This window comes from Dendrobates tinctorius, unplaced genomic scaffold, assembly GCF_039654945.1.
Source record: "Dendrobates tinctorius isolate UK_male_01 unplaced genomic scaffold, ASM3965494v1 ptg000012l, whole genome shotgun sequence".
Lineage (NCBI taxonomy): Eukaryota > Metazoa > Chordata > Amphibia > Anura > Dendrobatidae > Dendrobates > Dendrobates tinctorius.
The window spans coordinates 8,962,415-8,989,173 of record NW_027361680.1 but is presented as its reverse complement, the minus strand read 5'-3'; the positions used below and the strand labels follow the sequence as shown (position 1 = coordinate 8,989,173).

The following is a 26,759-nucleotide window of genomic DNA, read 5'->3' as shown; positions in this document are numbered from 1 at the left end:
GAGGTCAAATTTTGACACCTCATTAAACTTCCTGAAGTCATTACAGAAGCGTAACGACCCGTTCGGTTTCGGTATTAGCACAATGGGGCTAGCCCACTTACTCCAGGACTCTTCAATGACTCCCAACTGGAGCATTTGCTTCACCTCGGCTTTGATGGCTTTCCTTCGGGCTTCTGGTACTCAGTACAGTTTCATCCACACCCTTACCTGGGGCTCAGTGATAATGTCATGTTGTATCACCGAGGTCCGACCTGGCAGCACTGAGAATATGTCCGTATTCCTCTGCACGAGGGCTCGAGCCTCCCGCCGCTACTGTTTGGTGAGCGAGTCATTTATTTTAACCTGTCCCCTGGCGGTGTCCTTGGCCAGTGCCAGAGGGCCCTCTGTTGGTACGACCAGAGTCGCCTCCATGACCAAACATTCCCGGTCCTTCCAGGCCTTTAGCAGGTTTACTTGGTACAGCTGCTCGGGTTTCCTTTTTCCGGGTTGGTAAACTTTATAGTTCACTTCCCCCATTTTCCCCCGTATCTCATAAGGCCCTTGCTACTTGGCCATGAGTTTACTCTCTGGGGTGGGTACTAGTACCAACACCCGGTCCCCTTCTTTAAAGGTCCTGACCGTGGCCCTTTTATTATACGTACGGCTCTGAGCGGCCTGCGCATCCAACAGATGCTCCTTTACTATGGGCCGCACGACCGCAATCCGATCCTGCATTTTTGCCACATACTCGATGACACTCTTATGGGGAGTGGGCTCCTATTCCCACGTCTCTTTGGCTACATCCAGCAGTCCCCTCAGGTGCCTGGCATACAGTAGCGCAAATGGGTAGAACCCCGTTGACGCCTGCGGTGTCCACGCTGTGCAGTTATGAGGCAGTGACCCAGCAAGTTCAAAAACAAAAAACTCACTCAGTGCACAGCACGTTGTATCTTCCAGATCGCAGACGGGAAGCAACAAAACAGTCCGTGGCCAGTTGCTGTGAGCGACCACGTTGCCTGGGTATGAAAGGGGTGCCAGACCTTGGCCCAGCTTGGCCCTGTGTTACCTCACACAGGGAGCTCTGCAGACCACTGCTTTGTCTCTGTGCAAGCCAGAACTGACACACCCAAACCCTTTCTGCAGGTTTTTTTTCTTTTCTCCAATCTGTGGCCATAGGCCACTTATAAGACCTGGGCTGGAGGAAACCCCACTACCTTCCTGCAGTCCGTTTAAAAAATAAAAGCCCATACCGGGTTTTCCTGAAAAAACTCCTTGATCTAAATAACTTGACCAGGCTCAAACTCACTTTTATTCTGCCCTGTGAGTCACAGGCACACTGCTGCGACAACAGGGCACTCCAGCGGATCTAATATGCTTCTGAACGCATTCTGGGGGACACATAGCGACCCTCACATATGACTCCGGTCGCTGCCTCACACTGTATATTGGCACTGAAATAGCCCAGTAAACAATATAATGGCCATCACATAGTCCTGCAAACTGTATAATGGCCACTACACAGCCCTCCAAACTGTATAATGGCCCCAACATAGCCCTGCAAAATGTATAATGGCCTCCATAAAGCCCTGCAACTATTTTGCACTCCCCACACAGATCTTCAAAAATTATATTGGCCCCATTGATTTAAAAAAATATATATTGTGAATCAGTGAGGGGGATCATATGCGAGGGTCGATATGTATCCCCCAAAATGCAGACAGAGTCATATTAGACTTGCTGGAGTGTCTTGTGGTCACAGCAGGATGCCTGTGAGTCACAAGTCAAAATAAAAGTAAGCATGGACCTGGTCAAGCCACTGGGCCAAGGCATTGTTCAGGAAAACCCGTTATGGGCTTTTATTTTTGAAACGGACTACAGGAAGGTAGCAGTGCGGTCAGTTTCCTCCAGGCCAGGTCTTGCAAGTGGCCCATAACCACAGATTCCAGTTTAAAAAAAAACCCTGCAGCAAAGGTTTGGGTGTGTCAGTTTGGAGTTTGCAAGACGGCTCTACAGAAGCTCAGCCTGTGTGTGGCTGTGATCTGGAGGATACCATGTGCTGTACATTATGTGAGTGTGAAAATTAAACATATTTGCTGTGAACTTTTCCTCTTGACATTGAACCAACACTGCTGCACTTCAATATATATTCACCTCTTCTTGTTCCTTCGCTGCTCCAGGCTCCATAACATGTGTTCAGAACACTTTGCACAGCTCTGCAGAGCACTCGCAATGTAGTGTAGAGGCATCAGAGCTCTGTAGCACAGGGAGAATGATAGAGCAGGAAGCTGACGACTCCTTCTTCCATAGGGATGAGTGAACCTGTAAGTAAATGCTCACACAGATATTTACTATAAGGCCGGGGTCACACTTGCGAGTGTGATGCGAGAAACTCGCATCAATACCCGTCAGAAGCTGCCGGCACTCGGGACCGAAGTGTGCGGCAACACAGAAATACATGCAGCCACACACTCCAGTCCCGAGTGCCGGTGGCAGTGACGGAAATTGATGTGAGAGACTCGCATCACACTTGCAAATGTGACCCCGGCCTAAGTCCAGTTTCATGTTTGGGCTTGCCAGTCTAATAAAACTTGCTGAAAGGCTGTAGCGCAGCCAATTAACATGCTTTTAGACTGTGGACACTTCTGGAGCCATCACAACCATGCCAAGTATTGTCATGGCTGTGATTGGCCAGCGCATCATGTGACCCATCCTATATAAAGGCCAAATCACCATTGGCTCCACCATTCTGCTCTTGCTAGTGTAGAGATAGGACGCAGCTGGAGTGAGGGACAAAAAGAAATGAGATCCTAGGGAGACAGCTGAATCCCACAAAACCCAAAAAGAGTGCAATACAACTCCAATATAAAAGTTACAATTTTTATTAAGGTGTTTATTAAGATCCAAATGCATAAAAACTAGTAGACAAGCAAAGAAGTTCATCTAAGAAGTTGGAACACAGATGTATCTATAAGGCCGGGGTCACACTGGCGATTAAATCAGACGAATGCAATGCGATAAAAAAATCGCATTGCATTCATCCCAATGTTATTCTATTGTAAATTCTTAAAATCGAACAGAAAAAAGTGTGGATAACGCAGTAAATTCACAAGAGACAAACGCGACTTTGAATTGAACCAGGTCTATTCCTGGAAGAAAAGCCGTCCTTTTCAAGAAGGTAAAAAACGATATCAGCATGGTTTTTCAGGCTTTCACCATAGAGATCGCAGGGTCAGCTTCACCAGGTCTCATGATTCAACAGTGTCTTCCAGTTCTAATCTGAATACGTCAGAAGAGTTCTTAGATGCTTCCTTCAACACTAATCATTCTGAGGATATCCGTAGCGATGGAATTATCGTAAGGAGATCAAAAAACGACGGAGAAGAGCGGGGAGGAAACATAAAAAGAAACTACCACTTCAGAAACAGGAGGAGATATCAACATGCCCTGTAATAAATCTTTCAAGCTATATTCTATCAGAAGCTCATATGACTCTCTTGAGCAAAGGCTTGGGATTTAGTCCAGTCAACAAATTTGATATTTATCAGACTCTTCTAGATGTGAATAAGTTTGCCAGAAATTTAACTTTGAAATGTCATTTTGACTACCAGTTCACCTCTTCAGAGACCTTGTCACGGTCTGGATCTACAAATATTCCTGAGTTAATTTTTCCCTATGGAAATTTTTCTTTTAAAGATCTTATAGGCTATTCCACTCTTAGAGACTTACAATCACATTCCTTACCAAAAAATAGGACTTTAAATGATCTCTTTAAAATGCCCAATCCAGGGTTTTATCCAGTTCAGTCCAGACCTGCTATTCTAGATATATTCCAAGAACTAATAGAGAAAGATTTAGTGGAGCTTGATAAAATAACAGAAATGACATATGACAATTTAACAGCACAAGAGAGAGCAGCTATGAAAGAGTTAAAAGAAATGCTGACATTCTGGTGAGACAGGCAGATAAAGGGGGTGGAGTAGTCGTGCTTAATGCTGGCCTGTATTATTCAGAAAATCTGCGCATTTTGAATGATTCTGCTACCTATTCCAAGATTTCTAGTGATCCCACGTCTAAATTTCAGTGTGATTTGTCAAAATTATTAAACGATGGTTTAGTCACAGGGGCCATAACACAGAAAATTTATGATTATGTTAATATCAAGAACCCTGTGATTCCCATTTATCATGCGTTTCCTAAAATCCACAAGGATTTGTTCCCCCCCCCCTTTAGAACTATAATTTCGGGGATAGGGTCTTTTTCAGAGAAATTGGCAGAGTGGGTTGATCATTATCTACAACCTTTGGTCATTGATCTTCCAGGATATATCAGAGACACCAAAATGTTAATCTCTGCCTTGGATGATTATCATTGGTCACCAGAATATTCATGGATTACCTGTGATGTGGTGGGTTTATACCCGTCCATACCACACAATGTGATTATTTCTAGTCTCACATTCTCTTTGGACAAATATAGTACATATGTGATAGAAATTCAATCCTTCATTGTGGATGCAGTTTCCTTTCTTCTCTCACATAATTATTTTTCATTTGATGGAATTTTTTTCTTACAAAAACAAGGAGTAAGTATGGGGGGTAAATGTTCCCCAGCTTTAGCTAATATTACAGTAGCTGTTTGGGAAGAGAAATATATCTTATGTAACAATAATCCCTTTTCACAAAATATACAACTATATGGTCGCTTTATAGATGACCTGATTTTGATTTGGAAGGGAGACATCTCAGGGATTACTGATTTCATTAGCTATATTAATATGAATGAGTTTAATCTTTCATTTACATTTACAGTGTCAGATTTTTCTATTAATTATCTGGATGTGACTTTGTCTGTGAATTCTGACAGCCAAAAGGTCTGCGTTTTTCCTTTCAGAAAACCCACAGATACAAATTCAATTTTACAAGCTTATTCTTGTCACCCCAAGCACGTGGTTAAAAACATTCCAGTGGGAGAATTAATTAGGTTAAAAAGAAATTGTAGTTCACCTATAACATTTGCTAAAGAATCAAACAAAACCCTCTCTAGACTTAAGGACAGAGGATATGCTAATTGGATGCTAAGGAAAGCTGATAATATTGTCAGCAGGATTGATAGACACACCCTGCTGAATGAATCTCCTTTGAGCCTTGTACACACTGGAATTACTGCTAACAAGAAAAAGAATCGCACACGGGCCCCCTGTAATAATTATGACCGTCCTATAGTTAGTTTTTCTACCATGTACAGTCCACAATTCAATAAGATAACGGACATTGTCAAAAAATACTTACCTATTTTACACAATGATAATAAACTTGGTCAAATTCTGGACAATACCCAGATACGATACATAGCCAGGAAAGCTCCTGCTTTGAGCGATATCTTATCCCCCAGTCTTTTTATCAGTAATAGGAGAACTAAAAATAATACTTGGTTGTCATATAAAGGCTTTTCCAAATGTGGACATCATCCCTGTAAAGTCTGCAACTATGTGGTTAAAACCAGCAGATTCACTTCTAGTGTTACTGGCATGTCATACCCTATTCAGTCTCACATAAATTGTAATTCAGAAGGAGTCATATATGTTATTGAATGCGTTTTTTGTAACCTACAATATGTAGGCTGCACAATAGGACCTCTTAAAAAGAGAATTAGGAAACACTTGTCAGAAGCTACTAGTAGCAATTATAATATTTCAGCAGTTTCTTATCATTGTAAAACTGTTCATGGAGGTAAAACTGATAGCCTCAAAATTATAGCAATAGAGAAAGTCTATAGATCTACTAGGGGAGGTGATTTCAGGAGAAAATTATTAAATCGTGAATCCTTTTGGATTTTTAAATTAAATACAAGAGTACCATTAGGTCTGAACAAACGACTTGATTTAATATTGCAATTAGATTGATATTTTCTTCTGTATATTTACATTCTACTTAGTCCTATTCTATTCTGGTTATTCTGATAATTTTTGTGATTGTTATTATATTCTTATGATATCTTTTTATTAGTTTTTTTTTTTTCTTGTTTTTCCGACTAGTTTTTGTTTCAGCTCCACATTAGGCTGAGTGTTTGCAAGAGTTAACTGGTAGGGATACTCCCTATTTTCATTAATTCTTTTGTCCAACACCTGTGATTTACTAGTTTTTGTACTATTTGTAGTCGTCAGTATTGGTCTAGTGTGAACCATGAGTAAGACCCTCTAGGTCGAAACGCGTTGGTTGGAGACCACCAGAGACCCCATCTGCCTGTATGTCCTTATCCACACTTTTTTCTGTTCGATTTTAAGAATTTACAATAAATGATATATTTTTAACTGAAGTCCAGCGCTGGAGATTCCATCCTTTATTTTGCTTCAGTCAACACCCCTGATCAAGGTGACTCCGTGCGCAGGAGGATTATGGATCGCAACCGAGACTGGTGAGCTGACCTCCCTTCATTTTCCCTATCCTTCTATAATTAATGTTATTCTATGGGGCAGCTCCCATCATGCGATATTTGATCTGATCCGATCCTCGGACCGAGACAATCGAAGCATGCTGCGATTGTCACCGATTTTTGGATCGGATTCGACAATACAAGTCTATGGGGGCGAGAAAAAATGGGACAAAAAACGGACTAGATGTGTGACTTGCGATAAAATCGCACCCGGTGTCCTTTAGCAAAAGCCGGCAATTCTTCCAATACAGTAAAATCACAGAGACCGGTTAAATAAAGAATGAATAGATCTAGACACACATATATATATATATATATATATATATATATATATATATATATATATATATATATATATATATTTTATACATGTCATAGAGACACATTAATATATATATTACAAATTCATACAGTTCATCATAGCTGAATAGCCGCAGAAACATTTGCCGGCTTTTGTATAATTATTCTCTTGCCTGACATGAAATGACACATGGTTTACATATAGTTAACCATTTCATTTCATGTTTTTTTTGTTATGTCTATCACTATTAATTAGATAAGGGTTTTTGGGTAAAATTTTGGACTTGTAGGGGTTAATTTAAGGGGTTAATTCATTGTATGAAATTACGGGGACTCCCTGCAGCCTCAGTGACGTCAGCGGGAGTCCCAGCAATTTAATACAACGAATTAACCCCTTAAATTAACCCCTACAAGTCCAAAATTTAACCCACAAACCCTCATCTAATTAATAGTGATAGACATAACAAAAAAAAATGAAATGAAATGGTTAACTATATGTAAACCATGTGTCATTTCATGTCGGGCAGGAGAATAATTATACAAAAGCCGGCAAATGTTTCTGCGGCTATTCTGCTATGATGAACTGTGTATGAATTTGTAATATATATATTAATGTGTCTCTATGACATGTATAACAAATATATATATATATATATATATATGTGTCTAGATCTATTCATTCTTTGTGTGGGGAAACCTGTCATTGGGCTCCATTATATGTCCATTTAGCTACCCTGCGAGAAAATCTCGCCAGATGGATGTCAAACGGATCCTTACATGCGATTAAAATCGCATCAATTAAGAAAAATCGCATCAAAAACGGATCAATGGTTAAGATACCTTTGTGCGATTTCGGACCGTTAAAATGGGACCTTTTTTTTAATGGTTGTGTGTAACTCCAGCTTAAATCAGAAAGGTGTATGATGGTGTACATTATAAGGACAATCAAAATGCTAGGCAGCAACAAATATACAGCTCAGGGAAAAATTAAGAGACCACTGCACAGTTTTATAAAAATCAGCTTCTCTACTTGTCTGACAGCCATTCCATTCCAGTGTCAATTGAATTCCAACCAGAGTACACCTCATTCTACTTAATGTGCTTCTGATTAGGTGATCACCTGAACCAAGTCTTATTTAACGAAGGAAAGTATAAAAAAAAACCCTGTTGTGGTGTTCACAATCCTCTTGCAATAGGACAAGCTGGATGGCAAAACAAGTGCTAGTAATATCCCAAAAGTAATAGGCATGAAAAAATAACTTTTAACCATGCCAAAGGAGTTGAAAAGAAAAGTCTTGAGTGAGGAAAAGAAGGGCTCAATTCTGGCTTTACTAGCAGAGGGATGCAGTGAGCATCATGTTGCCTCCATCCTTAACATTTCTAAGACGGCAGTTCATTACATCAAGCAGCAGATATTGGGGACAACAAAGCTACAGATGGGCACAGGGCGAAAACGACTCTTCACTGACCGAGATGACCGTCATCTTATTCGAATGTCACTCAGCAACAGCAGGATGACATCAAATGATCTACAAAAGGAATGGCAAATGGTAGCTGGGGTGAAGTGGTGTGCAAAAACAATGCGTAACAGGCTCCTAGAGGCAGGGCTCAAGTCATTTAAAGCTAGAAAAAAGCCTTTCATCAATGCGAAACAAAGGAGAACCAGGCTGAAGTTTGCCAAAGACCATAAGGATTGGACCATAGAGGTCTGGAGTAAGGTAATCTCTGATGAGTCTAATTTTCAGTTTTGCCCAACACCTGGTCATTTAATGGTTAGACGGATACCTGGAGAGGCGTACAAGCAACAGTGTCTTGCACCCACTGTGAAATTTGGTGGAGGATCAGTGATGATCTGGGGAAGCTTCATCAAGGTTGTAATTGGGCAGGTTAATCTTTGCGAAGGATGTATGAATCAAGAAGCATACAAGGTTATCTTGGAAAAAAGTTAATTCCTTCTGCTCAGGCAATGTTCCCAAACTCTGAGGACTAGTTTTTCCAGCAGGACAATTCGCCATGCCACACAGCTAGGTCAATCAATGTGTGGATGAAGGACCACAACATCAAATCCCTGTCATGGCCAGCCCATATCATGGTCATTCCACAAAATATTGATTTCTGAACTCTTCCTGAGTTAAAACATTAGTATTGTTGTTTCTAAATGATTATGAACTTGTTTTCTTAGCATTATTTGAGGTCTGCAAGCACTGCATTTTTTTGTTCTTTTGACCATTTCTCATTTTCTGAAAATACATACAAAATTTAGTGCTTGGAAATTCAAGGCCATGTTGTCAGTAGTTTATAGAATAAAAGAGCAATTTACATTTTACTCAAAAATATTCCTATAAAGAGAAAAATCAGACAAACTGAAAATTTTGCAGTGGTCTCTTAATTTCTGCCAGAGCTGTATATAATAACCCTAAAAAGAGTTAAAGATTGAGGTGTTCAAAATTTGAAACCGGGCATTCTGCATATGGTAAATGTTAATATACACAGTCTTTTTAAAGGGAACCTGTCACCAGAAATAACGCTGTTAGGCTACGCCCACACTATCTGTATATAGTCAGTATTTCACATCAGTTTTTGTAAGCCAAAACCCGGAGTGGGACAAACATGCAGAAATGGTGCACTAGTTTCAATTATACCTTGTCCTCGCATTGTTCCTCACCTGGTTTTGGCTTACAAATGCCGAGAAAAAATACTGAACAAATACTGATAGTGTGGCCCTAGCTTTAGGTTTATGTTCACACTGGGCTTTTTTGCATACTTTTTTTGCTGTGTTTTTTATGCTAATTTTCAGCTGCTTTTTCAGCTGCTCAACAAAGGCCTCTCACGTGCTTTAACTTTGGTGGACACGGACAAAAGGTGCGAGAGTGCACGCTTCGGGGAAGAGTTCAGCCCTGACATCTGATAAACTACAGGGCTCCACGTTGGGGGGACGTTGGCCGGAGCCAGGTCAGATGGAGAGTAGTGGAAGTCCTGCAAATTTAGTGGCTACGTGCCCTCTGGTCTGGGCTGAGTTTGACGGTCATGCAGTACGCTGACTAGTGGATATAGGCTTCCAAGTGACAACAATGCCAGAGGCCTATTTCCAGCAACATTTTTCTGAAATCGAACGACCCAAGTGGGGCCCAGTGATAACATTGATGGCTGCCAATCAATTACCCATTCCGGTCGCAGGGGTAGCATGGATGCAGATCTTCATGTGTGGCAAAGGCCTGGGACGTAGGGGTGTAGTGTGGACCCGTGGAGAAGTGAACAACGGACACACTGTTACTCTGGGTATGAACGTCTTAAAAGAATTTAGAAGTCTTCTAATGAATGAATCCTCCAATGAGACCCTGAAGCAGTGGAGTTCCCCACACACCTCAGAGAAGAATATTCCAAAAGTTAATCCGTGTAGCTCAATCGCAGGAGTCATACCAGGAGGGAAAAGCATTAGGAAAAGTGATTGTGCCCTCTTCTGACAAACTTGTGCTTCCCCCTGGACAAACGGTGGTGTCTCTGCCTGATCGAGCTCGTATTCCACTCGAGGGAGTCGAGATTCAGATTGAGCCTTCCTGGTCGGAGAAACTGCCTCCGGGATTTTTGGTAGCCTGTAATGTTGGCCACTGTACGAGATGGAGCAGTGCCCATACGATGCATTAATTTAGAGGACCAGGACATCACAGTTTGCCCCAGAAGTGAAGTGACCTGAGTTGTGGACATGCCTGAAGAAATAATACCATCTCAACCCGTGCAGTTGAAAGTACATCATGAAGACCCCTGGACCATAACAGGAAATGCTTTGGTGTCATCGGAGCCTTAGCATATTGAAGAGGGGGGAATTATCCTTGACCAAATGTGAGCAGAATTGGCTGAACTCACTCAGAAACAGATGCAGCAGGTGGAAGCTCTATTAGGAAGATATAGGGATGTGTTTTCTCATCATGAAGATGACTTTGGCTGTACACGGCCATAGCTCAAAAGATCCCCATGGAAAATACCACACCTATAAGAGAACAATATCGACAAATTCCACAATTATATCAGGAGGTGAAAGGTATGCTGGGACAGATGTTGCAGAAAGGAGTCATCAGAGAAAGCCAGAGCCCCCTGGGCTGCTCCAATAGTTTTGGTACGAAAGAAAGATGGGACTCTGCATTTTTGTGTGGATTATCGGAAACTCAATGCCTGTTCCGTGAAGGCCCGATTCTTTTCAACATTAGACCTCACCAGCGGCTATTGGCAAGTACCGATATCCAAACAAGATCGAGAAAAAACTGCCTTCATTCTGCCCATGGGCTTATTTGAATTCAACCGAATGCCTTTCGGGTTGGCTAATGCCCCTGGAACTTTTCAACGTCTCATGGAAAGATGTCTGGGTGATCTGAACTTTGAAGCTACACTAATCTATTTAGACGATATCATAGTTTATGCGGCTTCATTTGAGGAACACTTACAACATCTAGAGCAAGTGTTGACTTGAGTCGCTTGCAGAAATACGGGCTGAAGGTGAAACCCCCAAAATGTCATGTGTTTTGCAATCAGATTGAGTACTTGGGTCATGTTGTGTCGGCTGAAGGAGTAAAACCCTCTTGGGAGAAGATTGCGGCGATACAAGATTGGCCCACTCCAGAGACAGTAAAGGATGTTCAAGCATTCCTAGGACTGGCTGGATACTATTGCCGCTTTGTGAAAAATTTTGCTCGCCGGGCCAGACTGCCACAAGAACTGTTGAAATGAGCGCCCTCTGGCGCAAAGAACTGGAAGATTTGTTGGAAAGAACAACAAGAGGAAGCTTTCCAAGACTTGAACAAAGCCTTGACTGAAGCTCCTGTGCTGGCTTATGCAGACTTTCCTCAACCATTTATTTTCCACACAGACGGGAGTTTGCATGGACTTGGGGCTGTGTTGTCGCAGATACAGGGCGGAAGAGAGAAGGTGATCGCTTATGCGAGTCAGTCCCTTCACGATTCTGAACATAATCCGGTCAACTACAGTTCCTTCAAGTTGGAGCTGCTTGCGTTGGTGTGGGCTATGACGGAGAGGTTCGCAGAATATCTGTCTGGGTGTGAAGTTCTAGTGCGCACCGATAATAACCCTCTGGCTCATCTGGAGAACGCAAAGCTAGGAGCCCTGGAACAACGATAGGTGGCCAGAATGGCAAAGTTCCGGTATAGAATCACGTACAAGAGAGGAGCAGAGAACATTTATGCTGACGCTCTATCCGGGATAAAACATCGGGAACCTGGGCGGAATAGAGATGAGGAACTGGAAAGTGAAGAGATTCCCAGGATGGTGGTGGCAACGCAAGACCAGATACAAACACACAGTTCACTAATATAGGCATTTCAGTTTATTGTGATTGTTAACAATAGTCATATGCATTTTGGCCATTGGGTTTGGTCCTTTAAAACAGACAAATGTAAAAATAATGTTATTACACAGACAATATTTACAGAACATGCGGCACTAGGCACTTTGGATTTATATAAAATCATGATTTGGTGGTTGTGTGGTGGAATTCTGACAACTTGTTGTAGCACTAGCACTTTAATTTAATTTATTTGCTGCTGTACACTATTAATTTACTTAGGCACTGAAGCACTTTACATTAGTGTATTAATTACTGTTTTATCGTGTGTCTGTGTTAACACTTTGCTATATTTATCATGGATTAGCCCATATAAGAACTTTTTCTAAAGTAGTATATTGTGTAGCTTTGGGCTATACAGTACCTATATAGAGCTGGAATCAAATGTGATCTGTTTGGCTAGAGGCATCATTATAATGTGATTTGTCATCACATCAAAAAAACATTTTGTGTAAAAATAATAAAATATGTATTTTTAAACAATAACATTCCTGTGACTGTCCAGTTCATTGGGTAGCCTTGTTTAAAGTATATACTAATGGAGAGGCGTCTATAAGACATCTATCCATTACTTATCCTATAGTTGTATTGTAAATAAAGACACCGCCGGAATAAAGTCCTTTACTTGAAATAAAACAAAACGCTTTTACTTTTTTATTTAAAAATAACAAACAGTTATACTCACCTAACACCTAATTCCACTGAATCCCTCATCTCCTGTAATAAAACAAAAAACAACAATATCCCTCACCTGTACATCATTCTGTTCCACGCTGTAATCCATGTCTAGGGGATAAACAGTTTTCAACATAGATGGTGCCAAGATGTGACCATCCCGGCTATTAAACACTGATTAATGAACTGCTGGGAGCCCTGTCCATAACAACAACCCCACCCCCCTTATCTGCATTCTTTATAATAATGTCGTTATTATTATTCCTTAAGGAATTCAAAGCCATTTTCTCAGCTAAGCTAAGATTAGAGTGTTTTTTAAAACACCCCCTTTTTTAAAAAACACACTAAGCTTAGCTGAGAAAATGGCTTTGAATTCCTTAATGAATAATAACATTATTATAAAGAATGCAGATAAGGAGGGTGGGGTTGTTATGGAAAGGGAATGGTATATTAATGAAGGCCTCAGAATCCTGAATTATCCAGAGTACTATGTTAAATTGGAGTTTGACATCTCATCCACTATTTTCTCTCAGTATATTCTACTTATAAAACATGCCTGGTCCCTAGTAATCCTGAACAAAAAGGAGTTCAAATTCCTTAATATTTCTATGTACAAAATCCCTTTTTTTATTTTCTCCCCAAAATCCACAAAGACCCCATAAACCCTCCTGGCAGCCCTATCATCTCAGGCATCGACTCTGTCACAAGCAATCTTTCACACTATGTGGACTTATTTCTGGAAAAATATGTTTTAAATCTTGATTCTTACCTTAGGGACTCACCCCATCTAATTGATCTCCTATTATCATTACCCAGTACCCCCAATTGTTATCTATTGACTATGGATGTTCAGGCCCTCTATTCTAACATCCCCCATGAACTAGACCTTGAAGCGGTGCTTCAATTTTTGTTGAAGGATGACCAATTACCTACTTTACAAATCGACTTTCTCAAGACAGCGATAACATTTGTTCCCACTAACAATGTTTTCTCTTTTGAGGGGGCTTTCTATTGTAGTAATTGCAGGCACGCGGGAGGCAGTAACGAGACGGGAGACGGGATGAACTTAAGATGTAACTTTTATATATATATATATATATATATATATATATATATATATATATATATATATATATGCCTCTAGGGCTATCTCGAGCAACCAAACAAGCTAACAATAGTTATCCTTGCAGGGATCAAAACAAGAATAGAGTGGTAACACGAACACGACTAACCCGGCAAAGACCGGTCACTATAGAGCCACGGAATGGCCAACTACGGGTCCTGAGTCTTAACTACAACGTGTCACTTATCCTCTCTGACGTCCGGCAGAGCGATGGTCGATGATTAGTGTTGAGCTTTCCGATACCGCAAGTATCGGGTATCGGCCGATATTTGCCGTATCGGAATTCCGATACCGAGTACCGATACTTTTTTCGTATCGGATACCGGAATCGGAAGTCCAAAATGCAATGAGCCACTTTTGTGGCTCTGATTGGCTGCCGAAATGACGTCATCATGATGCGCTGTCTGTGCGCATCATGATGCGCCATCAGTTCGGGCCTTCGGGGGGTCTGTGCCGACTGTCCGGGGGTCTGTACCGGCCTGCCGGTGTTCTGTGCAGGCTCCGGTGGTCTGTGCCGGCCTGCCGGTGGTCTGTGCAGGCTCCGGGGGGCTGTGCCAGCCTGCCGGGGGGCTGTGCCGGCCTGCTGGTGGTCTGTGCAGGCTCCGGTGGTCTGTGCCGGCCTGCCGGGGGGCTGTGCCGGCCTGCCGGTGGTCTGTGCAGGCTCCGGGGGTCTGTGCAGGCATCGTCCGATGGGACTACAAGTCCCATCGGGCGATGCCTGCTACCATGACAGTGATTGACACATTAGCCAATGATGGGACAGTAGTAGTCCCATCATCCGGCTAATGTGTTGAATGTAAAAAAAAAAAAAAAAAAAAAATTTTACATGCTACATACATGCTACATGCATACTACATATATACTACATGTAACATACATGCTACATACATACTACATACATAATACATATATACTACATGCATGCAACATACATACAACATATATACTACATGCATGCAACATGCATACTACATATATACTATATATACTACATGTAACATACATACTACATATATACTACATGCTACATACATGCAACATACACACTACATGCTACATACATGCAACATACTACATGCATACTACATACATACTACTTACATGCTACATACATACATACTACATACATACATACTACATACATGCTACATACATACTACATACATACACTACATGCATGCAACATACATACTACATACTGTATATACCACATGCATGCAACATGCATACTACATATATACTGCATATATACTACATGCATGCAACATACATATATACTACATACAATACATACATATAGACATACAGTACATATAACATAGAGTACATACTCACCATCACTTGTCACTTTGATCCCCGAAGCCATTGTCGCCTGAGGAATAAATATCAAAATAAAAAAACACCAATATACTTACCCCGATCCGCAGAAGTCCACGAGGGTCCCACGTCCATCTTGCGTGGAGAACAGCAGCATCAGCTGATGCTACCGTTCTCTACCAGCTCCAGGAATACAATGACGGAAGGTAGGTATCCTTCCGCACTGTATTCCTCCACCACTGTAAAAAAAAAGTCCCTAGTCTCACTTTATGCCATTGCTGCTTGGGCATTTCCCACGCAGCAATGGCATAAAGTGAGACTAGGGACTTTTTTTTTTTAAAGTGGTGGAGGAATACAGTGCGGAAGGATACCTACCTTCCGTCATTGCATTCCTGGAGCTGGTAGAGAACGGTAGCATCAGCTGATGCTGCTGTTCTCCACGCAAGATGGACGTGGGACCCTCGTGGACTTCTGCGGATCGGGGTAAGTATATTGGTGTTTTTTTATTTTGATATTTATTCCTCAGGCGACAATGGCTTCGGGGATCAAAGTGACAAGTGACAGTGAGTATGTACTCTATGTTATATGTACTGTATGTCTATATGTATGTATTGTATGTAGTATATATGTATGTTGCATGCATGTAGTATATATGCAGTATATATGTAGTATGCATGTTGCATGCATGTGGTATATATGTAGCATGTATGTTGCATGCATGTAGTGTATGTATGTAGTATGTATGTAGCATGTATGTAGTATGTATGTATGTAGCATGTATGTAGTATTTATGTAGTATGTATGTAGTATGCATGTAGTATGTTGCATGTATGTAGCATGTAGTGTGTATGTTGCATGTATGTAGCATGTATGTAGTATGTATGTAGTATGCATGTAGTATGTTGCATGTATGTAGCATGTAGTGTGTATGTTGCATGTATGTAGCATGTAGTATATATGTAGTATGTATGTTACATGTAGTATATATAGTATATACGTAGTATGCATGTTGCATGCATGTAGTATATATGTATTATGTATGTAGTATGTAGCATGTATGTAGTATGTATGTTACATGTAGTATATATGTAGTATGCATGTTGTATGTATGTAGCATGTATGTAGCATGTAAATTTTTTTTTTTTTTTTTTTTTTTACATTCAACACATTAGCCGGATGATGGGACTACTACTGTCCCATCATTGGCTAATGTGTCAATCACTCTCATGGTAGCAGGCATCGCCCGATGGGACTTGTAGTCCCATCGGACGATGCCTGCACAGACTACCGGAGCCTGCACAGACCACCGGCAGGCCGGCACAGCCCCCCGGCAGGCCGGCACAGCCCCCGGAACCTGCACAGACCACCGGCAGGCCGGCACAGCCCCACGGCAGGCCGGCAAAGACCACCGGAGCCTGCACAGACCCCCCGGCAGGCCGGCACAGCCCCCCGGCAGGCCGGCACAGACCACCGGAGCCTGCACAGACCCCCCGGCAGGCCGGCACAGCCCCCCGGCAGGCCGGCACAGACCACCGGAGCCTACACAGACCCCCCGGCAGGCCGGCACAGCCCCCCGAAAGGCCCGTACAGACCCCAGAGAGGCTGTACAAGGCAAAAATAGGGTTTTTCTTATTCCGATACCGGAAGTCCCATAGACTTGAATGGGACTTCCGGTATCGGAATCGGCGATACCCGATATTTTTTTTAGATCGGCCAATCCATTCCGATCCGATACTTTTAAGTATCGGACGGTATCGCTCAACTCTATCGATGATGCTTCGGCGTATCAGCCGCTGGGCCCAGCCGACGAGGATTTGGCAGAGACTTTGGGCGTTCCTACGCCTGACAAAGTGGGGGCACAGCAGGCCCCTGAATAGTTCCTCTGCGTTGCACCTCCCAGTGGCGGTGGGACAGCGTTGCCCCGCGACCGGATGGTGAAGGCCGCAGCCACCTGCTGGGGACCGGCAGCTGCAGGTCACGGTACACAGGCCGCAGCTGCAGGCTGGAACCGAGCTGCGGGGTACGTGGGTGGCAGCAGACAGGCCGCAACCGCGGGCTGGAGTTGGGTGGCGGCTGCGGGCGACAGCGGACAGGCCGCACCCACGGGGTGGAGTCGGGTGGCGGCGGCCGTGGGCAGCAGCGAACAGGCCGCACCCGCGGGGTGGAGTTGGACGGTGGCGGCTGCGGGTGGCAGCGGACAGACCGCACCCGTGGGGTGGAGTCGTGCAGCGGCAGCCGCTGGGAGCGCGGGCAGGCGGTCTGTGCCACTCCATTGGACAGCTCGGTGCCGTCTCCCTTCTGTCGACGGTGAGTCTCCCTTCTGTCTCTCCCATTGCTGCTCTGCTGTCCTTGCTCTGGCTCTGGCTCTCTGGCGCCCTCTAGCTTCCTTGCTCCTTCTCTCCTGCTCCGTCGACTGCCCTCTGCTGGCGTCCTCAGCCCCTTTTATATTAGCTCCTCCCCCAAACTTTCTAGAAGTCTCTGTGTTCCGTCCATAAAAATTATGTCTCCTGGAAACAGTCCCCCTAGGAACCTTGGTGACATCCCCCTTAGTTCCGGCCCGGACACACAACGGGGACTCCTCCTCCTACACTCCCCCATCCTGTATGCTCGCCAGTCCTCGGGCGAGGGCTTTGGGAGGCCTGGGCCGGCTTCTCGAGATGAAAGTTTCCTCTGCTATACAAACTGGTCCTGTTCGTAGCATTCGAGGGGTTTAGATCTGTTGACCGCTTGGAGCACCGTGGTTCGACTGTGGTGGAATCCTCTGGGGTGGTGGAAAGTGGCGGGTCGGTCGGGTCTGGTGGGTCGATTGGGTCCGCTAGAATATTATTTCTCGAAGTGTCTGCTTGTACTGCTGGGAGGTCTTCCTCATTGTCCTCATCCCATACTGCTGACAGAGGTTCTGAGACCTGAGGTGTGGCCTCAGGTCGTGTGGGGTCGGTGGAAGTACAGGGCCGTAACATATTACAGTGCACGGTACAGGTAGGGAGATCCCCATCTTTTTCGGGTTGTATTTCGTACACCGGCCCATCAGGGCTTACTCGGTGCAACACTCTATATGGAGTCTCTTCCCAGCAGGGTTCCAGCTTGTTTTGAGGGCGCTGATCTCGTACGAGTACCCGATCCCCGGCCTGGAGGTCAGTGGATTGAGGCAGAGTCTCCCCTGGATGTTCCAGGTCCTGGAGTTTTGTGTGGATGATTTGGTGCAGGGTTTGTAGCTGATGTCAGTGGTTCCGGACCCACGAGGAGACCCCTGTCCATGGTTGTTGCTCTTCCAGATTTAATTCCACCTCCGTGATCCCCCTTCCTCCCGGCCAAATAGCAGCAAGTAAGGGGTGTAACCGGTGACTCGGTGTACCCAGTTGTTATAAACCCACACCAGTTCAGGGATGTTCTCAGGCCACCGGGCCTTTCGGTCGCTCTCCAGGTTGAGTAACATTTGGACAGGCCGCACCCGCGGGGTTGAGTCAGGCAGTAGCGGCCGGGGGTGGCAGCGGACAGGCCGCACCCACAGGATGGAGTCGGGTGGCGGCAGCCACTGGGAGCGCGGGCAGGTGGTCTGTGCCTCTCCATTGAACGGCTCAGTGCCATCTCCCTTCTGTCGGTGGTGAGTCTCCCTTCAGTCTCTCCCGTCACTGCTCTGCTCTCTTTGCTCTGGCTCTGGCTCTCTGGTGCCCTCTAGCTTCCTTGCTCCTTCTCTCCTGCTCCGTCGACTGCCCTCTGCTGGCATTCTCAGCCCTTTTATATTAGCTCCTCCCCTAACCTTTCTAGGGTCTCTGTGTTCCGTAACCTAATTATGTCCCCCTGGAAACAGTCCCCCTAGGAACCTTGGTGACAGCCACCTTGGTTCCGGCCCGGACACACAGCGGGGACTCCTCCTACACTATCACCAGGTGAGGGGCTGTGCGATGGGGACGAGATTCACCCCCAGTTATGCAAACTTGAATATGGGGGCCTTTGAGTCAGTCCTCATAGCGCAGTCCCCTCTTGCAGCGGGTAAGATATGCCTTTACAGCCGCTTCATTGATGATCTCTTTCTAATTTGGACTGGTTCAGAATCAGAGGCCCTACATTTTGTCCAATCTCTTAATAACAATACTTGGGGTTTGAAATTTACGGCCAATATTTCTAACACAACAATCCAATTTCTAGATCTTATCAGTCAAGTTGACTCATTTGGCTGTTTCTCAACCTCCACTCATTTCAAAAGGGTTGATGTAAATAGCTGCTTCAATTTTAGCAGCAGCCATCTCCCCAAGTGGATTTCAAACATCCCCTACGGACAGTACTGGAGGATAAGGAAAAACTGCACAAAAGACAGTGATTTTCTTAGAGAAGCCGTTATTTTGAAAAATCGTTTTAAGAACAAAGGGTATCCCAAAGAATTGGTCTCTGATGCATTTACAAAAGCAAGAGCTCTTACACAAAAAGATTGCATTGAGCGTATTAAAAATAGGAAAAGTAGGCTTGATGATTCCCCTGATTTTACTAAATAGAGTTTTATCTCCACTTTTAATCAATCGCATGGGGTGGTACGCAACCTTTTGAAAAAATATTGGTTCATTTTAAGAGCAGATCAAGTTTTATCAATGCATATTCCTGCACAACTGTAAGGTTCTCAGTCTTTTTGGACATGTTTGTGAAATTCAGTTTTTCCGTCTGCCATTTTGCTTTCTGTCCTGTTGCAGCTATCTTGCCCTCAGTTAGTATGGAGTTTCCAGCTTTCATGTTCCCACCCTGAGTCTCTCCCTTTTGCCTCTTAAGCAGCCTCAGCTGAGCAATCAGTGCTTCAGAATCAAGTCTGCAGTTAGCCTGTGACCTGCTCCTGGAAGTCTTGGACTTGGTACTCCAGCCATCTGCTGCTGAGGAACTTTTGAACACTTGTGGACACTGGAAACCTGCTGCCTGATAAATCCACAGTTGGAAGGGAAGTAACAGAGAGAGACCATGAACCTGTTGTGGAAGTTCTGCTGTGCTTAATGTTTACTCTGGCCTGCTGTGTCTCCTGCCTCTGTATCTGCAAACTGTGTGAACCCTTTTGGCTACTTGTATGAAGTAATAAAAGTCCTAATCACACCTGTGTCTCCTGTGTTTTTCCTCGCACCCAAGCACAAGATGCCATATGAATTGTACACAGTACATCACAACAACCAAGAACCATTTTTAGAAAAAATCGTACCCTTTGCAACCTTGTTGCCCCCAGCAACACAACCCGTAGACTCTTAACTTCTTCTCATCCCCGGACACTTCCCAATCCACGCTGCTTTTCATGTAAAACAGCCAAATGTTTATGCTGTATGTCCATTAATAATGGAACATTTGTTTTTCGGTCACACACCACGGGTTCAAGTTTCACTATCAATTGCTGTGTGAACTGTCAGTCCTGTTATGTTGTATACCTGATTGAATGCGCTTGCGGGCTGCAATATGTTGGGAGAACAATACAGACTATGCATGCGAGGATGAACAAACACTGCCAGAATATCCGTAATGGATATCTAATGCATGGTCTGTCAAAACATTTCCTTGTAGCACATAACAAAGACTTAAGTTCTTTAAAACTCACTATAATTGACCAGATACCAGCAGAGACCCCTGACCGTTATGTGGCTTTAATAAGAAGAGAGAGAGCTACTGGATTTTTAAACTCGACACTTTAGCACCTGAGGGGTTAAATCTTATTATTGAAAAAGTCATTTAACTATACCCCTTTTTTAGTATATTTTAATATAATATTTTATTCTGTTTTTTCATATATTGTCTTATATATTTCCCTTAATTTTATTGTTGTAATTGTGTTTTATATTATGCCTGTGTAATTGCTCTTTTCCTCCTTTTATTTTAATTATGCCTCCTACTCAAGTGTCCCTAATGATTGCACCTTAATCGTAATTGGCTGTCAGCCCTTTTTATGCTTCCTTTACCCCACTTCCTGTACCTACCACCTGATGAAGATGGAGGTTATCCGTCGAAATGCGTAGTAGAACTTAATAAAGAAGAAAACCTTTCAAGCTTCTCCCTTTCCTTTGCTCTCCCCTGCGATCGGGTTACCCTGCTTCCCATGTTTATATCCCTTCTAGAGACTCCCGACAGGAGCAGCATCGGATTACTTTTACCAACGCCCTGAGACCTGTCAGCCTGGCGCTCCATATATCTGTCTCACTCTGACTATTTCATAACGTGTATGAAGGCAGAACAGCTTAGCTGGGACAAGGACGTGGGTGGGCTTGATGATGGTGTTGGTTGACTGTGTGCAACAACAGGTGCAGGGCTGTATTTAAACTAAAGTGACAGCTAGGCCCAAAAACTAAAACAGCCGTAAACTGGCCAACGTTTGAGCACGCACAGATATGATCTGCCATGGAGATACCACTACACTGAATGTGTGGTGTTTTTTTAATTTGTGGGCAAAATACTGCTGTATTTAAACTAAAGTGACAGCTAGGCCCAAAAAAATAAAACAGCCATAAACTGGCCAACGTTTGAGCCCGCACAGATATGATCTGCCATGGAGATACCACTACACTGAATGTGTGGTGTTTTTTTTATTTTGTGGGCTAAATACTGCTGTATTTAAACTAAAGTGACAGCTAGGCCCAAAAAATAAAACAGCCGTAAACTGGACAACGTTTGAGCATGCACAGATATGAGCTTACACGGAGATACCAGTACAATAAATGTGTGGCTTTTTTTTATTTTGTGGGCTAAATAATGCTGAATTTAAACTAAAGTTACAGCTAGCCCAAAAAAAATGAAACAGCTGTAAACTGGCCAACGTTTGAGCATGCACAGATATGAGCCGCCACGGAGATACCACTACAATGAATGTGTGGCATTTTTTTTGTGGGCTAAATACTGCGGTATTTAATCAAAAGTCACAGCTAGCCCCAAAAAATGAAACAGCCATAAACTGGCCAACGTTAGAGCATGCACAGATATGAGCTGCATGGAGATACCACACCAAAAAATGTGCGGCCTGTATTCCAATTGCACCTGGGGCTAGCTATACATGGCTAATATAGCCCACAGGTAGCAGCAGCACCAGAACACAGGAAGGGAATGGACCCTCTTGATGTATGCAATGCTCTATATACACACATACAGTGCCTGCAGGCCTTGCATTGATGTGTATAGATTGACGCACACTACCCTGCCTGCCTAACACTGGAACCTGTATACTTCGGAATTAGTCCTTAGAAGGACTGTTGGTTTAGCTGGATGTGAGGATTTAGGATGGTAGACCCCACACTAACTAATAAAGCACCAATTCTGACCCTATTTTGGCAGCCCCTCTCCCTACAATTTCTGATTCCAGACGTGACTGTGCCTGAGCAGGGAGGTGTCCAGTCTCTTATACTCCTGATGATGCTGTGCGGCCAGCCAATCACTGCCCGACCACAACAAAGATGGCTATGGCGTTTCATAGCCTGGCAGACAATCCCTGCAGCGTGATTGGGTCTCTAAAGTCTGCCAAATTTGCTGGGTGGAGACCCGAGTTCCCGCTGCGCAATCCGGGAAATGCTCGCTGCTCGCCGAGTCATCCAAGTACACTAATACTCGGGTGAATAATGAGTAGTGGCGAACACGTTCGCTCATCAGTATCACACATCTAGGTCATTTCCATGAGGGTCTAGTTTACAAAATGATGGCACTTGTGGGGGATTTTCACAGTTTAGGCATATCAGGGGCTCTCCAAATTTGACAATTGTTCCTGCAAATTTTGCATTCTAAAAGTCAAATGGTGCCCCTTCCCTTCCAGCTCTACCATGCACCCAAACAGTGGTTTTCTCCCTCATTTGGGGTATCATCATGCTCAGGAGAAATTAAAAAACAAATTTTAGTGTCCATTTTTCCTATTACCCATGTCAAAATAAAAAAATTTGGATCTGAAGGAATTTTTTTGTGAAAAAAAGTTAAATATTTTTTTTTCACATTCCAAAAATTCCTGTGAAGCACTTGAATGGTTATTAAACTTCTCGAATGTGGTTTTGAGCACCTTGAGGAGTGTGGTTTGTAGAATGGAGTCACTTTTGGGTATTTTCTGTCAAATAGACCCCTCAAAGTCAATTCAAATGTGATGTGGTCCCTAAAAAAATGGTTTTGTAAATTTTGCTGGAAAAATGAAAAATCGCTAGTCAACTATTAACCCCCTTATAACTTCCTAACAAAAAAGTTTTGGTTACAAAATTGTGCTGATGTAAATTAGACATATGGAAAATGTTATTTATTAACTATTTTGTGTGACATATCTCTGTGATTTTAGGGCATGAAAATTCAAAGTTTGAAAATTCAAAATTTTTGCCAAATTTCCATTTTTCTCACAAATAAACTCAAGTCATATCAAATAAATTTTACTACTATCATGAAGTACAATATGTAATAAAAAATATTCTCAGAATCACCGGGATCCATTGAAGCGTTCCAGAGTAATAACCACATAAAGTGACAGTGGACAGAATTGTAGAAATTGGCCTGGTCATCAACGTGTTTACCACCTTCAGAGGTAAAGTGGTTAAATAACTTTTTAGGGGGCTTTTGAGGTCCAACTGTAGTACGCTAAATGAAGTTTAAAATTTTACAGAAGAGAAAAAAAAGGGTAGTCAGCTTACCTGTCTGTAGTTAAATCCCCCAGCCTGCCAACGCCCAGCACAGATTGTGGTGAGCATCCAAATCAAATAGGAAAAGGGAAGAAAAAAACTGTGATCCAGCTCAGGACAAAGGTGGCTGCAGCTTTACAAATTTTATTGGACAACTTCAAAATATATATGTGCTTTACAAAAATATGTGCATAGCAAACACCGAGCACACCAGTAGGAACGATCTACGCGTTTCAACTAAACAGTCTTACTCATGGCCATGAGTAAGACTGTTTAGTTGAAATGCGTAGATCGTTCCTACTGGTATGCTCTGCGTTTGCTATGCACATATCTTTTTAAAGCACATACAGTATATATTTTCAAGTTGTCCAATAAAATTTTGTAAAGCTGCAGCCGCTTTTGTCCTGAGCTGGATCACAGTTTTTTTTTCCCTTTTCCTAAAATTTCACAGCTCCAGAAAAAGGCTATATTACAATGCCAGGCAAATATGCCCAACTGATATGGACATATGAGGCTGCAGTATCAATATACCTATGCTATTGATATCCAACCAAGTCTGGCTGTATGGTTTTGACACACAGCTACCACAGTAAAAATTTAATATTTACCTGACCTTACAAATGCTCTTGTGCATGAATGGGCAAAAATTGTCACAGACACACTTCATAATCTTGTAAAAAAAATCCTTCCAATAAAAATTAGAATACAAGCAAGGTGCAAATTAAGGACCAGTTATGTATTAACCCCTTTCTGACATCAGACGTACTATCCCGTCCATGGGACCCGGGCCCCTATGCCCATGGACGGGATAGTACGTCTAGCGCGATCAGCGGCGCCCACGGGGTGAGTGCCACTGATCGCGGCTGGGTGTCAGCTGATTATCACAGCTGACACCCGGCACCGCCCCCGACACGTTAAACCCTTGCACACCGCGATCAAACATGATCGCGGTGTACCGGGGGTTAAAGGGAAGCATCGGCAGGGAGGGGGCTCCCTCCGTGCTTTCCTGAGCCCCCCACGGCAGCGCAATGTGCATCGCTGCTGCGGGGGGCTCTTTCCATGCAGGCCCCCGAATCCAAGATGGTGACGGGGGGCCTTCGGGGGCTTGCAGGGAGCTGACTTCCTCAGTGCCTGCAAAGCGCAGGCATGAGGAAGTCTGCAGCAGTGCCTGTGCAAATCGCTGATCTGTCACAGTGTGATGTGACAGATCAGCGATCTGTCACAGGACAGTGATGTCCCACCTGGGACTATGTAATAAAGTTAAAAAAAAGTGTTAAAACAATTTTAAAAAAATCGCCAAATAAATTAGAAAAAAAAAATATTCCCCCAATAAATCCATTTTTTTAAAATAAAAAAACAATAAAAGTACACATATTAGGTATCGCCGCGTCCGCAACGACCCGCTCTATAAAACTGTCCCATTAGTTAACCCATTTAGCGAACCCCTTAAAAAATAAAAATAAAAAACGAAGCAAAAAATAATGATTTATTATGATACCGCCAAACAAAAAGTGCAATAACACGCGATCAAAAAGACGCATATAAATATCCATGGTACCGCTGAATATGTCATCTTGTCCCGCAAAAAACGAGCTGCCATACAGCATCATCAGCGAAAAAATAAAAAAGTTATAGCTCGCAGAATAAAGCGATGCAAAAATAATTATTTTTTATATAAAATAGTTTTCATTGCATAAAACCGCCAAAACATAAAAAATAACCTAAGTGAGGTATCACTGTAACCGTACTGACCCGAAGAATAAAACCGCTTTATCAATTTTACCGCACGCAGAACGGTGTAAACGCACCCCCCCAAAAGAAATTCATGAAACGCTGGTTTTTGTTCATTCTGCATCCCAAAAATCGGAATAAAAAGCAATCAAAAAAGTCACGTGCCCGAAAATGGTACCAATAAAAACATCAACTTGTCCCGCAAAAAATAAGACCTCACATGACTCGGTGGGTCAAAATATGGAAACATTATAGCTCTCAATATGTGGTGATGCAAAAACTATTTTTACAATAAAAAGCGTCTTTTAGCGTATGACAGCTGCCAAAAATAAAAACCGCCATAAATAGTAAATCAAGCCCCCCATTATCACCCCCTTAGTTAGGGAAAAATAATAAAATTAAAAGAAAATGTATTTATTTCCATTTTCCCATTAGGGCTAGGGTTAGGGCCTGGGCTAGGGTTAGGGTTAGGGCAAGGGTTAGGGCTAGGGTTAGAGTTAGGGCTAGGGTTAGGGCTGAGATTAGGGTTAGGGGTGTGTTGGGGTTCGGGTTGGAGTTAGAATTGGGGGTTTCCACTGTTTGGGCACATCAGGTGCTCTCCAAATGCAACATGGCGTCTGATCTCAATTCCAGCCAATTCTGAGTTGAAAAAGTCAAATGGTGCTCCTTCCCTTCCAAGCTCTGCCATGCACTCAAACAGTGTTTTATCCCCACATGTAGGGTATCAGCCTACTCAGGACAAATTGCAAAACAACTTTTGGTGTCCAATTTCTCCTGTTACCCTTATGAAAACAAAAAATTGGTGGCAAAAATATCATTTTTGTGGAAAAAAATGATTTTTTTTATTTTCACGCCCGAGCGTTATAAACTTCTGTGAAGCACTTGGGGGTTCAAAGTGCTCACCACACATCTAGATAAGATCGGTGGGGGGTCTAGTGTCCAAAATGTGGTCACTTGTGGGGAGTTTCAATAGTTTTGGTACATCAGGGGCTCTCCAAACGCACATGACACCCGCAGACCATTCCATCAAAGTCTGCATTCCAAAACGTCACTACTTCCCTTCCGAACCCCGATGTGTGTCCATACAGTAGTTTTCTCCCACATATGGGGTGTCAGCATACTCAGAACAAATTGGACAACAACTTTTGTGGTGCAATTTCTCCTGTTACCCTTGGGAAAATAAAAAAATTGGGGACTAATTGATCATGTTTGTGGAAAAAATACAATTTTTTTATTTTCATGCCCGGGCATTATA

General features: G+C 43.1%; 1 long non-coding RNA gene across 1 annotated transcript in view; it reads left to right on the top strand.

Annotated features, from left to right (window-relative positions):
- Positions 1 to 20,252, top strand: part of LOC141066304 (uncharacterized) — a 30,836-nt gene extending 10,584 nt beyond the window's left edge. The window contains exon 5 of the long non-coding RNA XR_012226430.1: positions 19,941 to 20,252. This is a non-coding gene — a long non-coding RNA (uncharacterized lncRNA). The remainder of the gene's footprint in view (positions 1 to 19,940) is intronic.
- The last annotated feature ends 6,507 nt before the right edge of the window (positions 20,253 to 26,759 follow it).